Source organism: Rhinolophus ferrumequinum, chromosome X (genome assembly GCF_004115265.2).
Source record: "Rhinolophus ferrumequinum isolate MPI-CBG mRhiFer1 chromosome X, mRhiFer1_v1.p, whole genome shotgun sequence".
Classification (NCBI taxonomy): domain Eukaryota; kingdom Metazoa; phylum Chordata; class Mammalia; order Chiroptera; family Rhinolophidae; genus Rhinolophus; species Rhinolophus ferrumequinum.
Genome location: NC_046284.1, coordinates 83,380,443 through 83,396,280, shown reverse-complemented (window position 1 = coordinate 83,396,280; position 15,838 = coordinate 83,380,443). Strand labels below are relative to the sequence as shown.

General features: G+C 41.4%; 1 pseudogene; it reads left to right on the top strand.

Annotated features, from left to right (window-relative positions):
* The first annotated feature begins 9,388 nt into the window (after positions 1 to 9,388).
* LOC117028286 (COP9 signalosome complex subunit 4-like) lies at positions 9,389 to 10,675 on the top strand (annotated as a pseudogene).
* The last annotated feature ends 5,163 nt before the right edge of the window (positions 10,676 to 15,838 follow it).

Genomic DNA, 15,838 nt, shown 5'->3' with positions numbered 1-15,838 from the left:
GGTGTCAGTTTGGCTCAAATAAACTCTTATAAAAATTTTTTAAACAGACCTATGTTTCTGATATAAAAAAGGTACACCAACTTGTTTTGATGAATGTTTTTAAGGTATATGTTTTTCTAATTTGTAACATTCAACTTTTCTATATACCTGTATTTGAAGTATGTCTTTGTAAGCAGAATATTGGAGGTTTCTGTCTTCTCTCTCTTCTTCCTCGTCTTCTTCCTCCCCTGCCTCCTTCTCTCCCCTTTCTCCTGTCCTTCGACCTCCTCTTCCCCCACCTCCTCTTTTTCCCTCCGGCCTGTTAATCTCTGTCTTTATTGCAGTATTTACCTTTGAAGCGATTATTGCTATATTGGGGTTTATATCCACCAACTTACAACCTTCGATTTCTCCCGCTTGTCTATGCTCATTTATCTCTTAGATTTTGCCTTCTTTGAGATCAGTTTTTTAAAGTTTTCTATTTTCCACCTCTATCGCCTTGATAGGTATTCTCTCTTTCTTTATTCTCTTAATGGTCATTTGGAGACTACAACTTGAATTCTTAACCTCTCAAAGTCTAACATAAATTTGTCCATTCATCTCATCACAGAAAGTGTAACTACCTTAGAACACTTAGCCTACACTTACCTTCTCCTTACTTATTATTATAATATCCTTACTTATTAATATAGTATATAAGATACTTTAATATTATTGCTGCCATGTATTGTAATCACTCATAGATACACACACACAAAAAAAACAAAACACATGGTTTTAACTTCAAAAGACATTATTTTTAGTATTAGTTTATAAAACCAATATCATGTAAATATACCCACATATTTATGTGATAGGCCACTCTTCATTACTTCCATATCTTTGAGTTTCATCAGGGATCGTACTCTTTCTCTTAAAAGAACACACGTATTTCCTTTAGTGTGTATGTGCTTGTGAAACATTTTTTCTATCTAATTTAAATTAATAGATTTTTTTAGAGCAGTTTTATGCTTACAGTGAAATTGATTGGAAAATACAGAGAGTTCCCACATACTCGTTCACCTCGCCACCTGTACCCCACTCTTGGTTTCCCCTATTATTTACATCTTGTATTATTGTGGTCCATCTGTTACAATTGATGAATCAATATTGATACATGCCTATTGACTAAAGTCCATAGTTTTGCATTCGGGTCCACTCTTTGCATTGTACTTTTGAAAAACGTATAATGACATGTGTCCATCATTATTGCAACATAGAGAATACATTCACTGTCCTAAAACTCCCTTTTCCTCCACCTCATCTTCCTTCCTTCAGTGCCCACAAATCCTGGCCACCGTTGATCTTTCAACTGTCTCCATAGTTTTGCCTTCTCCAAAATCACACTGTTGGAATTATACACTAGGTAACCTTTTCATATTGTCTTTTTTCATGTATCAACGTACTTTGAGTTTTTCAAATGTCTCTTGTGGCTTGAAAGCTCATTTCTCTTTAGTGTTGAAAATATTGCATTGTATGCGTGTACCACGGTTTACCCATTCACGTACTGCAGATCATTTTTTTTGTTTGTTTCGGGGTTATTGAGGTACGATTGACAAAAAAAAAATGTATATATTTAGGTTCTACAATGTGATGTTTTGATATATGTATTCATGGTGAAATGACTACCGTGATCAAGATAATTAACATATCCATCATCTCACATAGTTACTCTTCTGTGTGTGTGTGTGTGTGTGTGTGTGTATGAGAGAGAGAGAGAGAGAGAGACAGACAGACAGACAGACAGACAGACAGACAGACAGACAGAGACAGAGAGAGACAGAGGGAGAGATGAGTACAGTTGAGGTCTACTCTTTCAGCAAATTTTAGGTATGCAATACATTATTATTAACTGTAGTCACCATGCTGAACAGTTGCTTCCAAGTTTTGGCAATTATGAATAAAGCTGCTATAAACTGTTGTGTTCAGGTTTTTGTGCAGACAAAAGTTTTCAATTCATTTAGGTAAATGATTTAGGCAAGGAGCATGCATGATTGCTGGATCGTATGGTAAGAATATGAAACATTCACTTTTTTGTCTGAAAATGCCTTTATTTCACCTTCATCTTAAAGGATATTTTTCCTGGTTATAGAGCTCTCAGTTGGTTATTATATTCTTTCATCACTTTGAAGATACCATTCTACAGACTTCTGCCTTTCTTGTTTACGTTGAAAGTCAACTGTCAGTCTCATCATCCTGTTTTCAAGACTATGGCTCGATTTTCCCCCAGTTGCTTTGATGATGTTCTCTTTGTTTGCTCTTCAGAGGTTCGGCTATAGAAGTTTAAGAGAGATTTACTTCAGAATTATCCTGCTTGGGATTCTCAGTGTTTCTTGAGTGTAAGGCGAGGTGTTATTCAGCAGCTTTGGAAACACCCAGGCCCCTCTTTGTTCCAATACCACATAGGCACTTTTCTCTTTGTCATCTCTGCAAAGAGATGGAACTCCAACTAAAATATGTTAGGCCTCTGCATCCAATATATCCCTCCCTAACCCATTCTGCATTTTTCATCCTTTTGTCCCTGTACCTTTTATTCTAGATATTTTTACCTGACCCATCATCTAGTACACTCACTCATTCTCTCTTCACCATTGTCTTACCTGTTGAAAATGTACCCCTTCGGTTCTTGCTTTCAGATGCTTTGGTTTTTATCTGTAGAACATCTGTCCCGTTTCTTTCTTGGTTTTGTTGAGGCATAATTTATAGTTTATACCCAGTTAAGTGTCCAGTTTGATGAGTTCTGACAAGTTGAAACATCTGTGTAACCACCACCAATATCAAGGGAGAGAACGTTTCCAGTGTCCCACCAAACTCCCTCATGTGCCTTTGCGGTCATTCTCCTCAGTCACCTCCAGCCGTGGGCAACCACCAACCTTCCTTCTCTCATTTTAGTTTTGACTTCTCAAGAATTCTATGTTAAATGAATCAGGCAGTATGAAGTAATCTGTTTCTGGTCTTCCACTTAATGCTTTTGACAATCCCGTGCATTGTGAATGCCGGTAGTTTGTTCCTTTTGATCTCTGTATGGATATGTGACATTTGGATAATCCATTCACCAATCGATGGACATTTGGGATGTTTTCAGTTTGGGGACATTATGAATAAAGCTGCTACCATCATTCGTGTTCAAGTTTGGTGTGGACATTTGGTTTATTTCTTGGGTTAAATCACGTATGCTTATTATCCATGTTGGACTATGTTTGTATGTGATTTGAAGTAATGTGAAAGTTGCATTTCTTTTCATCTGCATATTCAACGCTTTTCCAATATTTGTAGAAAGCACGTTTCCCCCCATTGGATTCCATTAGCACCACTGTCAATCGCTGGATTACAAGGTAGTTGTATGCTTAACTCAATAAGAAGCTGCCAAGCTCTTATGGAAAGTACCTAGTTTTTGCACCAACACCTATGAAAGAACTGTAGTGGCTCCATCTCACCAGCTCTTGCCATTGTCCGCCATTTGAAAGCCATCTGTGGGCATTCTAGCAGATATGGTGTGCTGTCTCATTTCAGTTTTAATTTGTATTTGCCTATTGACTAACGATTTTGAGCAACTTTATATGTGTTTACTGGCCTTTCATGTATCTTCTTCAGGAAAATGTCTGTTCAAATATTTTGCCCACTTTCGAAACACGTTATGGGTTCCCATTACTGAGTTGTAGGAAATTTTTTATGTATTTACATGTGCAAGTAAGTTCTTAGTTATATACGTATTATCCATCTCTGTGACTGGATTTTATTTTCTTAACCGGATTTTCCAAGCAGCGAATGTTTAAATTTGCCTTTAAAAATTTTTGTAAAGTCAGTTTACCAATTTTCTTTGATCATTGATGCTTTGTGTGTTCTAAGAATTCTGCCTGACTTAACAAAGGCTTTTCTCTTGTCATCATGAACAAGTTTTATAATTTTATCCTTTACATGTATGCTTATTATCCATGTTAGACTATATTTGTGTGTGACTTGAAGTAACGTGAAAGTTGCATTTGTTTTCATCTGCATATTCAATGCTTGTCCAATATTTGTAGAAAGCATGTTTACCCCCATTGGATTCCATTAGTACTGCTGTCAAACACCAATCGCCCCTACATGTGTATGTCTATTTCTGGACTTCCTATTTGTTTTCCATATATTTATATGTCTATACTTATACTACTACCACACTGTCTTGGTGACTGTAACTTTATAGTAACTTACGAAGTTGGGCAGGGTGAGAATTTCAAACATGTATTTCTCGTTCTGAATTTTGCTGGCTATTCCAATCCTTTGTATGACAGTAAAAGTCATAGAATCACCTTGTCGCTTTCTAGTCTTTTGAATTTCCACGAATCAAAAGATCAATAGGGGAAGAATTTACAGCTTGGCAATATTGAGTCTTAACATGCGTACACGTCATCTATCTCTCCATTCATTTATATCGTGTGAATGTGGATTCTACTGCTATTGGGTGGAATGTACTATCATTAGGTCAAATTAGTTGATGCTGTTGTTAACGTCTTCTTCATCTTCATTGACCTTCTATCTATTTGCTATATCAAAATCTCAGAGATAATTTTTGAAATTTCCAACTATTAAATAGATTTATGTGCCCTATCTCTTTTAAGTTATGTCAGTTTTCTCTTTTTGTAATTTAAAGCTCTTTGATCCAGTGCACTGAGGATTGTTATGCTTTCTTGATTGTCACTTTCATTATCACTAACTGTCCCTGTTTATCACTAATGATGCTCCTGGTCCTGAAAGTACCTTATCCGTTTTTATACCTTTTCTTTTTTCCTACAATTTATTTTCACATGGTGTATCTTTTTCAGCCCTTTCACACTGAACCTGTCTCTGTGTCTATATTAAAGTGAGTTTCCGTTCAACAGCATATTGTAGTATCTTGCAGCTATCCTGCCTAGAAATCGCTGCCTTTTGTTTGAGAGTTTAGAATGTTTACATTTAGTTTAAGTATAAATATGATTGGCTTTAAATCCACCACCTTATTTTGTGTAGATTGCTTCCTTGCATCCTTCCTTCCCTCCTTCCTTCCTTCCTACTTTCCTTCATTTGTCTTCTCATTCTTTCACCTAATTCCTTTGTCTTCCTGTGTATTACTGAGCTATTTTTCAGTATTCCATTTTCAATCTGTGAATTGGATTTTACCTGTTTCTTTTGTTCTATATTTCAATTGTCCCTGTAAGATTACACTGTACATATTTCATTTAGATATGTCAATTACAAATAATTTCACTGCATGTGCAAGGCAAAAACCTCAAACGTTTGCCTTTATTTCTCCATTCCCATCCTTTAGCTTCTGTTTCCATGCATTATATACATATACATATGTACACACACACACGCACACACACATAAACACACACACACACACACACACACACACACACACACACGAGGTCTGACAATTAAGTTCGTGAACTTGTTGCAACGATATTGCTAACCTTTTTGATATCTAAAGGAGGAAGATGTTTTGATGATGTTCAGGACATCCAGGGTAATAGGACGACAGCTCTGATGGCCATTCCAGAAAAAGAGTTCCAAAACTGCTTTGAAGGGTGGACTAGGAACTGGCCTCGGTGCATAGCTTCCCAAGGGGAGTATTTTAAAGGTGACTGCAGTGATGTTCAACAATGAGGTATGCAGCACTTTTTCTAGGATATGTTCACAAATTTAATTGTCTGACCTCGTATATGATATCCCCCATGATGCATTTTTATTGGCTTTGAAAACGTTCAGTTGCCATTTAAGGACAGGCATCGTTAAAATATTTTTTTTTCCACATATTTACCATGTCTATAGCTACTCATTCCTTTGTGTTGATCTGGGTTTATATTTGTCATGGTTTTCCTTCATCATTCAATGTTTTTCTATAGTTCAGGCCACTGGTGTGCAATTCTAATAGTTATTTTTGTTTGATTGGAAAAAACTATTTCACCATTATTTCTTTAACTTTACATTTAAATTAACATTCAGTGACATAGACTTCTTTTGGACATCCAGTTGCAGGAATTTTAACACATGTACATAGATGCTTGTAACGATCACCACAATCAGTATTCAGAACATTTCCATACTCCCATGAAGTCCTTTTGTAGTCACACTCACTCCACACCGAAACATGGCACCACCGATCTGCTCTCAGTCAGGATGGTTTTATCTTTACAAGAAGGTCATATAAATGGAACCCTTTAAAATGCAACCTTCTGAGACGGGCTTCTATCACTAAGCATAATGATTGGGAGTTTCATCCAAGTAGTTGATTGTATCAATAGTTCATTCCTTTCTACCACTGAATAGTATTCAACTGTGTAGAAATAATACACTTTGTTGAAGGGCATGTGGATTGTTTCAAGTTTGGGGTAATTATGAACAGAGCTGCTCTAAACATCGTGTACAGGTTTTTGTGTGAACTCGAGTTAAAACTCCTCTAGGGGAAATCCTTTGGGGTGAGCCTGCTGGCTCACATGTCTAAGTGTATGTTTAATTTCATAGGAAGCAACAAAACTGTTTTCCAGAGAGGCTGTATCACTTTATATTTCCTCCAGCAACATGTGATAAATCCAGGTGCTGCCCATCCTAAACATCATTTGTTATTGTCAGAAGGGTTTTTATTTGCTTGGTTTTCTTTCTTTCTTTCTATCTATCCATCTATCTATCTTTCTTTCTTTTTTCTTTCTCTCTCTCTCTCTCTCTCTCTCTCTTTCTCTCTCTCTCTCTCTCTCTCTCTTTCATTCATTCATTCTTTCTTTCTCTTCTTCCTTTCTCTCTCTCTTTCTCTCTCTCTCTCTCTCTCCTCTCTCACATTTAACAATTTTAATAGAGTAATACTGGTATCTCACCTTAATTTTTATTTATATTTGGTTCTCTCTATACATCTATACTTTATATCTATATCTATATGTATATCCATATTTAATCTCCTTTGTGTTGAAGAATCTGTTCAAATATTTTGTCCATTCTTTTCTTAATGTTGAGTTTCAACAGTACTTTACATATTCTGGTTACAAGGGCTTCGTTGGATATGTAATTTGCAAATACATTCTCCCAGTTTGGGATTTGTATTTTCACATCGTTAACAGTGTCATTCAGAGAGGAAAAAGGGGTTTTTGGTGTCATGCCTAAAACATCTTTGCCAAACTCCAGGTCGAAGTTTTTCTGTTGTATCCTTCTAAACGTTTTATAGTTTTATGTTCTTGATTTATGTCTAAGATTTATTTTTAGCGGTTTTAGTATGAGGTGTGAGGTCCCTTTATTTTTAGATGGACATCTGGTTGTTTCCACACATTTGTTGACAAGACAGTCCTCTCTTCATTGCATTGTTTTGGTGCCTCATCCAAAAAGAATTGGTCATGTTTTGAGCGACGGGTTCTGGATTCTCTCCGCTAGTCTATTTATTTGTTTGTCTATCCCTTCACCATTGTCGAGCTGACTTTTGTTTACTGTAGCTTTATAAGTTTTAAATGAGGTGATGTGATTCCTCCAACTTTGTTCTTCTTTTCACAATTGATTTGGCTCTTCTGGTTTCTTTTACTTTCCATCAAAGCTTTAGAATCCACTTGTCTATCTGCAAAACATCCTGCTGGGAGTTTTATTGGAATTGCATTAAATCTATAGATAAATTTCAGGAGTATTGGCACTGTCACTATATCAAGTATCCCAACCCATGACCATTTAGTGTGTTCCTCCATTTCTTTGAGACTTCTTTTATTTCTTTCTTCGGTGTTTTGCTGTTTTCAGCATACAAACACAGTGCATCATTTGTTAGATTCAGAACTAAGACTTGCCCTTCTTTTTGAGTAGTAAGTAAGTAGTAGTAGTCTCTTAAATTTCATTTCCAAATTCTTTGTTAGTATATAGAAATAGAAGTAGGAGATATATATATATATATATACATATATATATATATATATGTATATATATGTGACATATGAATACATACACACACACACACACACACACACACACACACACATACACACACCTGTGTGATTTCAAGGGAATCAATCAGGTTGTCCGTGAATAGGAACAATTTTAACATAATCTACTGATTCATGCCACAATGTGTAAGAATTTCCTGAGCATTCAAGCAGAGAAAAAAGAGGGCAGACAGCAAAGATTACATAGTGCATGTTTATGTTTTACAACAGGCTCTAGGAGAGAGAATTCTAATCTACAGCGATATAGAAAAAAGATCAGTGATTGCATAAGCCTGGATGTCGATGGTAGTCATTCACTGGGAAGGGCCGCAAGGGAACTTTATTAGGTGTTGAAAATGTTCTCTTTCTTGATTTGGGTGGCAGTTACATGGATTGTAGCATTTGTCAAAGTCCGTGGAACTGTACACTTAAAAATGGTCACATTTTTTTACGTGTAAATTAAAGCTGCTAAAGAGAAACCCTGACAGGTGTGGGGTGGTATCTCATTGTGGATTTTATTTGCCTTTCCCTGACGCTTAGTGATGTTGAGCATCTTCCCATATGCCTGTTGACCAATTTGATGTCTTCTTTGGAAAACTGTCCATTTAGTTCTTCTGCCCATTTTTAATCACATTGTTTATTTATTATTATTATTATTTTATTCAGTTGTGTAAGTTTTTTGTGTTTTTTTCCTACATATTTTGGATATCAATCCCTTATCAGGTGTATGGTTTGCAAAAATGTTCTCCCGTTCCGTGGGCTGTCTTTTCATTGTGTTAATTGTTTTGATCTGCAGAGCTTTTGAGTTTGATGTATGTAGTCCCATTTGTTGAGTTTTGCTTTTTTTGTTTGCGCTTTTGGCATCGCGTCCAAGAAAGGTCATTGCCGGGACCAATATCAATGAGCTTCTTTCCTACATTTTCTTCTAGGAGTTGTGTGGTATCAGCTCTTATGTTTACGTCTTTGATCCATGTTGAGTTAATTTTTGTGAGTGGTGTGAGATAGGCATCCAATGTCATTTTTCGGCATCTTTTTCTCCAACCACTGCAGGAAACAATATGGAGGTTCCTCAAAAAAATTAAAAATAGATCTATCTTATGACCCAGCTATTCCACTGCTAGATATATACCCTCAGGAATGAAAACAGGAGTTTGACTAGATATATGCACTTCAATGCTTATCACAGCATTATTCACAGCAACCAAGATATGGAAACCACCCAAATGCCCATCAACGGATGAAAGGATAAAAAAGGTGTGGTATATATACAGAATGGAATATTATTCAGCCAAGAGAAAGGACGATATCCTGCCATTTGTGGCAACATGGGTGAACCTTGAGCACATTATGCTAAACTAGACAAGTCAGAGAAAGACAAGTACTATATGATATCAATCACACGTGGAATCTGAAAATCTCAACCCTGTAAAAAAGAAACAAACAGTAGGAGCTGGAAGAAAGATGGCGGCAGCCGTGCAACAATATTTGGCCCAGCTCATGAATTCGAGCGGTTCTCATAAAGATCTGGCGGGCAAGTATCTTCAGATCCTGGGAAAAGCCATTCCGTTATCTGGGGCAGAACAACTAGAAGCTTTGAAAGCTTTTGCGGAAACAATGGTAAATGAGAATGTCAGCCTCATGATCTCGCGACAGTTGCTGACTGTTTTCTGCACACATCTCCCTAACCTGCCTGAGAGCACAGCCAAAGAAATCTATCATTTTGCCTTGGAAAAGATCCAGCCTAGAGTCATTTCATTTGAGGAGCAGATTGCTTCCATAAGACAGCATCTTGCATCCATATACGAGAAAGAAGAAGGTTGGTGAAATACAGCCCAAGTGTTGGTGGGAGTTCCTTTGGAAACAGGACAAAAACAGTACACGGTAGATTATAAACTGGAGACTAATCTGAAGATTGCTAGGCTATATCTAGAGGGTGATGGTCCAGTCCAGGCAGAGGCTTACCTACATTGAGCATCATCGCTTCAGAATGAACCAACCAATGAACAGTTACAGATACATTATAAGGTATACTGTGCACGTGTTCTTGATTATAGAAGAAAATTCATCGAAGCTGCACAGAAGTACAATGAGCTCTCTTACAAGACAATGGTGCACGAAAGAGAAAGACTAGAGGCCTTAAAACATGTTTTGCACTGTACCACCTTAGCATCAGCAGGACAGCAGCGTTCTCAAATGCTAGCTACTCTTTCTAAGGAACAAAGGTGCCAGCAACTTGCTGCTTATGGGATCCTAGAGAAAATGTACCTGGATAGGATCATCAGAGGAAATCAACTGCAAGAATTTGCTGCCATGCTGATGCCTCACCAAAAAGCAACTACAGCGGATGGTTCTGGCATCTTGGACAGAGCTGCTATTGAACACAATTTGTTGTCTGCAAGTAAGTTATATAATAATATTACCCTTGAAGAACTTGGAGCTCTTTTAGAGATCCTTGCAGCTAAGGCAGAAAAGATAGCATCGCAAATGGTAGCAGAAGGACTTGAGACTAGATTTATTTATTTTTATTTTTTTATTTTTTTGATCAGATTGATGGAATAGTTCATTTTGAAACACGAGAAGCCCTGCCAACATGGGACAAACAGATCCAATTGCTTTGTTTCCAAGTGAATAACCTTTTGGAGAAAATTAGTCAGACAGCACCAGAATGGACAGCACAAGACATGGAAGCCCAGATGGCTCAGTGAATCCTTCTAGAACTTCTGTGCACGCTATATCTTTTCCCACGTTGTACAGATTGATCTCACTATCTCCAAAGCATTTGCATCATAACCTTGCATATTTCAATCCCTTTTATGCTGGATTCTATTTAAAGAAGACATTATTAAAGCGGGAAGTACAGGCATTTAAAACTATGTAGTTCCCATATATTCAGGGTCTCTGTGTATCAAGCTAACTCAGATGTTTTGAAAGCTTTTCTTTAAACGGAGTAAGGGAAATATCTGTGACTAAAAAGTTTGGGATTTGTGATAACTTTGTACTCATGTAAAACTTAAGTGCTTTGTGCCTCTCCAAATGTAGTTATTCTTTTTTTTTTTTTTTTTTATTTATTGGGGTGACAATTGTTAGTAAAATTACATAGATTTCAGGTGTACAATTCTGTATTACATCATCTATAAATCCCATTGTGTGTTCACCACCCGGAGTCAGTTCTCCTTCCATCACCATATATTGGATCCCCCTTACCCTCATCTCCCACCCCCCAACCCCCCGACCCTCTGGTAACCACTAAATCATTGTCTGTGTCTGTGAGTTCTTGTTTCTCATTTGTTTGTCTTGTTCTTTTGTTGTTTTTGGTTTATATACCACCTATCAGTGAAATCATACGGTTCTCTGCTTTTTATTTCTGACTTATTTCGCTTAGCATCATACTCTCAAGATCCATCCATGTTGTCACAAATGTTCCTATATCATCTTTTCTTACCGCCGAATAATATTCCATAGTTATTCTAATAAATAGAGAAGTGAGCAAAAACAAAACAAAACAAAACAAAGAAACATGCCAAAAGACCAACAAACAAAAACAGTAAAATGGGGGTTACCAGGGGATGAAGGTGCGGGGTCGGGCAGGGGATAAGGTTGATGGTGTTTAAGGGCACAAACTTGTAATGAGTACTAAAGAAGCCATAGAGATCTAATGTATAGTATATTGAATGTAGACAACAACATGGTACTATAAGTATGCAATGTGATAAATATTGTTACAATGGCAACAATATTACATACAATATATAACATATGAAAGTACCATGCTGTACACCTTAGATTTACACAGTGTTACCTGTCCAACTTATTCAATATAGAAAAAAAATAAACCTTGACTATTAGTTTCATTTGGAGGAACTGAGTTTGCTAATAAGCAATACCCAAAACGTAGACCTCTTGTAATGAAAACGTTCAGGGCTTTATCATTCATTGAAGGATTTTACCTATGAGCACCAAGCTGGGGGTTCTAGCCAGCCTCTCCTGCCCTCCCCACCCCACCCCCAAGCAGATGAACAAAGTGTGTTTCAGGACAAGAATTCGAAACTGCAGCTGAGGTTGGACTCCATCTCCTGGGGAATGTCCTTCTACATTGATTCTTGCTCTTGCCCTTGCCCTTGCTCCTGCTGCATCCCAACCTTGTGCCTTGTGTCCTTTTTCCATATGGAGGGAAGGAAGCAAGAGGAGGATATTTGCGAGGGTGACCTGGTCCTAGGGCTCCTCCCTTTGCCCCCATTCCAATTGCCGGGACCCCACATTTGCCTAGTTATTTTCAGAATCAGGCTAAAGCATAATCTGAAGCTGCTGTCATCCCATCAGGCACATGAATCTCTGGCTCTCACCTGTCTCACATTCCTGGCTAAAAGCAATGGGTAACTCGTAGTAGAGTTACATCTTCCCACTTCTTCCCTCTCTGCCTTCGGCACATTCACTTTTGCCTAGACTTTGTCTCTGATAGCTCCTCCTTCAAGGCTGCCTGAAGTATCAACATGCTCTAATCCCGAATGTTTCCCAAAGCCCTCGTACGAATTAAGACTTCCATGGACAGTGTAGGGGAGTTCTTTGCTCCACATCCTCATCAAGTCTTAGCACCCACAGGGTTTTTAATTTTCTTCTATGTGGCCATTGAGTGTGTACACCTCACTTCGTTTCTCAGGCTTTGTAACCTGTGGATATGTCAACTATTTCAAAGAAAATTACCTACATTTGCTGAACCACATAGTAGGGCAGGTGGCCTGGCAAGGGGCAGTTGTGTCACCTTCGGGTATGAGAATCCATTTCTGACGTGGATGCTGAAGTGGTGGCATCTCCGGAATACTGCGAGGGTGTGTGAGGACAGTGCAAAGTCGTATTTGAAGTGTGCAATGTCCTGCGGATTTGTATCATTTCTACCTTGCTAGTTTCAAAATCAAAGGCACTTGTAAGATGGAGTCATGCAGAATTGAAACCCGGGGCACTTGAGAACTTGACATTGGGCAAGTCATTTCCTCTGCCGGGTCCTCAATCTCCTCTCTGGAAAAAGGTGACAAGGGTTGGAATGGGGGTCCTTGTGTTGCTAGATTTCTGACACCGTCCACATCTCCACTGCTCGGTGCTGTAAGGCGGGCACTGTGACCCAACTGTGCAGGTGAGGAAATGGAGGCTCTGAGAGGTGAACTGACTGGCCCAAGGTCACGGGGCTCAGGGGGGCAGGGAGGGACGTCGATCCCAGATGCATTCCAGGTGCCCTGCCCTCTCAGACACACATGGAGTGTGTAGGCAGCACGTGCATGTCCTGTTTGCACACTGCTTTACCTATTTCCTACCTGCTTTCGTGTGCACAGACCACACCAGCTGCTCACAGCTGGGAGCTGTGCCAGGCAGGGCTGGGGCAGGCTCCTACCCCCATTACTCAGGTGAGGAAACTGAGGCCCAGAGAGATGATGCGACTAAGAATGCAGATCTCAGAGCTGGGGCACCCTCAGAGTACATCTAGTCCAATCCTGTGCCTGAGAGATGGGAACTCTAAGGGCCAGAGAGAGGAAAGGCGGGGCCAAGGTCACTTGTGGAGGCGGTGGCAGAGCTGGGTCAGAGACCTCAGGCAGGTAACTTCCCTTCTCTGAGTCTGAGCTGTTGCGTGTTCAGTGAGGAACAGTAACCCCCGCAGAGTATCAGCGAGGTTGGAAGGAGATAGTGCACCAAAGTGCTGGGCCCGGGGCCGGGGCCTGGTTGTGATGGTGACAAAGATACAAGGAAGAGGGGGATGGGCAAACGGGAAATCGCCAAACCGGATGTCTCAGGGGGATGGGAGGGCGCCGGCAGGCCCCTTAAAGCCCAGGATGAACCTCAGGGGTGGGAAGCGATGAGGGGTGGGGTTCTGGGAGCGGTAAGGGCAGCCTGGGTGGGTGTCATCAGAGAGTGGTGAGAAGTGGGGGTGTTGCCCCCAGGACCCTGTGAGCCCCTCGAAGGCGGTGGCAGCAGACTGCAGTGGGCAGAGCACACATTTGAACTCAGAGGGTTCTGGGTTCAAGGCCCAGTGCTGCCACTTCCTAGCTGTGTGCCTTAGGGCGAGTGTCTTCCCTCTCAGAGCCTCACTTTCCTCATCCCTGGAATGTACCTGATCATCCCCTCCCCTCAGGGCTGTCTGGTAAATAAGACCTAGGCCCATACAAGAAATGGTAAGTGAATATTCAGAAAACTTAATGCATAGTAGTCAATAACTGGAAGCAAGTGAATCGAGGAACGCTCGTCCATCAACAAGAGTGAGAGGAGTCAGAAGGTGCAGGCCCGGGTGGGGAGAAAGCTGTGGGGGCTGCCCAGGTGCGTGCACACCTCAACCAAGGGCCCTGGCGCTCAGCAGGGTGTCAGAAAACACTTGCTGAGGTGTACCGTGGGCCTGTGTGGTGGGTGAGCCTGTGGAAGGCCCGAGGCTGCGGCAGGAGGGAGGCCTGCCTTGGTGTCATGGTTGCACTGTGAGTGAGGAGGTAGGCCACCTCCAAGGTGGCCAGCCCGACCCTCCTGGGGGACCCACAGTCTGTCTGCATTCCCTAGGGCCCTCCTGCCTCCTCTCTGCTCTCTTCCTCTCTGACCACCCTGCTCTCAGCACTGCCCCCTGCAGGGTGCGGAGGAGTGGGCCTTGGGGTGGCCCATCCTGGGGAAGGGGTGTGGACAGGGGAGAGTGCTGTAAACCTGCAGGCCTGGGGACTTGGTGACCTCCCCAGCACCTTGTCTCTGACGGCTGCTTTCTCCTCCTCTCCAGATGAGCTGCCACTTCTCAGGCATGCTCTGCACACTGTGCTCAAACTCACACCTGTGGCTTACGGTGAGAGCCTCACATCCATCCATGAAAAGGCATGTTTTCCTTACTGTGTGCACAACAGGGTCCTGGGAGGTTGCCAGGGTGAGGGTGCCAGAAACGTCATGTATCATTCATCACACCAGGGCTGGTGTCCCAGGCATCATTCATCCGTCCCCTGCTCACACACACACACGCTCGCACGCACGCACATCTCAGGCCACATGCCTGGAAACTTAAAGGGAAGGGGACTCCATTTCTGTCAGAATCTCAGAATGTCCTTGTGGCCAGGCAGGGACCCAGCAGGCAGGGAGGCAGAGATGATAGCACCAGCCAACAAGACAGGAGACCCACCTGAAGGCTGTCTTTAGGGGAGGGGTGCAGATGGAGCCAGTTTCCTGGGGGTGAGACCTACGCACTGCCACAGGACCCTGCACTCAGAAGGGCTCCACATGTGTGGCTCAATGCTCTACTGTTGTTCTTGCTCTACTTGGAATTCTTACTGATTTTGAGCAAGGGGACCCACGTTTTCATTTTCCACTGGGCCCAACAAATTATGCAGCTGGGTCTACGTCAGGATCCAGGTCTGGCTGAGAAAGGAGAACCTCTTCTCAGGGAAAAGAGGCAATGGGGACAATGGCCCTTAACTACTCTTAATCTGGGGCCTTGTCCTCCCAAGGTGTGAATATCACTGGGGGACCCAAAGAAGCTCCGGACACTGTCCCTGCCTGCTACTGAGCCTTTCCCAGGGGCCCTAAGTGTCTCCGCCCTCGCTGTCATCCACTGGAGGAATTGCAGAACTAGCTGCCACCCCCCACGCCCCAACCCCGCAAGGATCACCCAGCCCTTGAAGACACCAGGACTGGCCTTGGCCTCACTGGGACAGCCCTGCTTCCAATGAAGGGCTCCAGAGCCCCAAACAGGCCTCAGGTCACAGCCACAGGCAATGGGCTGCTATGTTTTCGAGGTCTACATGCAGCTATGTTTTCCTTAGAACTACTCTCAGCTATAATGATCTTCCTTCTACCTGCTGGAGGGGAGAGAATGTCACCGCGAGGCCTACCTCATTGTCCTTAAGGCCCTGTCTGAGGGATGAGGTCCTGAAACTGTGTGGATGACGAGGGAAGGGTTACAG